Source organism: Ceratina calcarata, unplaced genomic scaffold, assembly GCF_001652005.2.
Source record: "Ceratina calcarata isolate Rehan_Ccalc_2016 unplaced genomic scaffold, ASM165200v1 scaffold167.2, whole genome shotgun sequence".
Taxonomy (NCBI): domain Eukaryota; kingdom Metazoa; phylum Arthropoda; class Insecta; order Hymenoptera; family Apidae; genus Ceratina; species Ceratina calcarata.
In genome coordinates this window covers 1,100-2,109 of record NW_017138027.1, presented here as the reverse complement: position 1 = coordinate 2,109, position 1,010 = coordinate 1,100, and the positions used below count along the sequence as shown (strand labels likewise).

General features: G+C 40.3%; 1 protein-coding gene across 1 annotated transcript in view; it reads right to left on the bottom strand.

Moving 5' to 3' along the window:
- Positions 1 to 1,010, bottom strand: part of LOC113463828 (glutamate receptor ionotropic, kainate 3-like) — a 19,630-nt gene that overhangs the window by 17,563 nt on the left and 1,057 nt on the right. The window lies entirely within an intron of this gene.

Here is a 1,010-nt window from a genome sequence, read left to right as displayed (position 1 = left end):
ACCCTGTACATATAAGGAAATATTAAAATAGAGAAGGGAAGAATTTTTCCAGATTCCCAACAGATACTCCGTCTTTGAATTAGAAATTCCAGCGACAAACAGTCGTAAGAATTCATTCCGGCAGAATAATACCGGCAGATAAGAGCTGCATAATAGCGCCTGGCCATGATTTCACGAATTTATGAAACTGTCTCCTCGCGGCACGGTCTGTCTGCTGCTACTACTATCACTACTACTACTACTACTACTACTACTACTACTATTACTACTACTCCCGTCCTCTCGTTTACTTCTGGAAGACCGACTATACAGACCGGAGATACACAGTGCGAAATATACATTGCACTTTAGAAGTTAAAGTACATTTCCTATTCTTTATTCGAAACATGGATTCTAAAAAGGTTTTGAAATATTTTCTGCCTCGTAAGAGGAAACAAAATAATTCTTAAAACACGCGATTTCAATTTTAACGAATATTTTAATATCTGAAAAAATTTTTATACGAAATGTAGGTCGATTTTTTAATTCAACGATGAAGATTCGCGTGTTTGTCAAAATTGTAAAAGGGCGGAATTTCGTGCGTTCTTATCGAACGTGTGTGTCGAGGGAAAGGTCGGGATCATGTTTGCATGCTCACCCTACAAGATCCTCCGCCGCGCTTTTCCTTCCACCATCGGGTTTTCAGCAGATGCAGTTTCCCCTCTTCCTGCAGCTTCAGGATGGCTCCACTTATGGCAGTCCTGTACGGTGAATCTGAAATTCCGAGATCGTTTAAAACGGAGCGCGACCGCTCCTCTACGCTGGAGCAGCTTTTATCGGGTCGTGCATATAAACTTTTCCGAAAGCGTCGCCAGTGGTACCGTTCGTATTCGATAGCGTCGAATTCCCGTAAGAGAAATTCGACTTCGAAACAGATCAATTTCGATGTTGATTTCTCTTAAGGATGTATAGGCTATATACTTAAACGATACTAGAATGTTGAATTTGTTATTATAGATTCCTGTTACTAT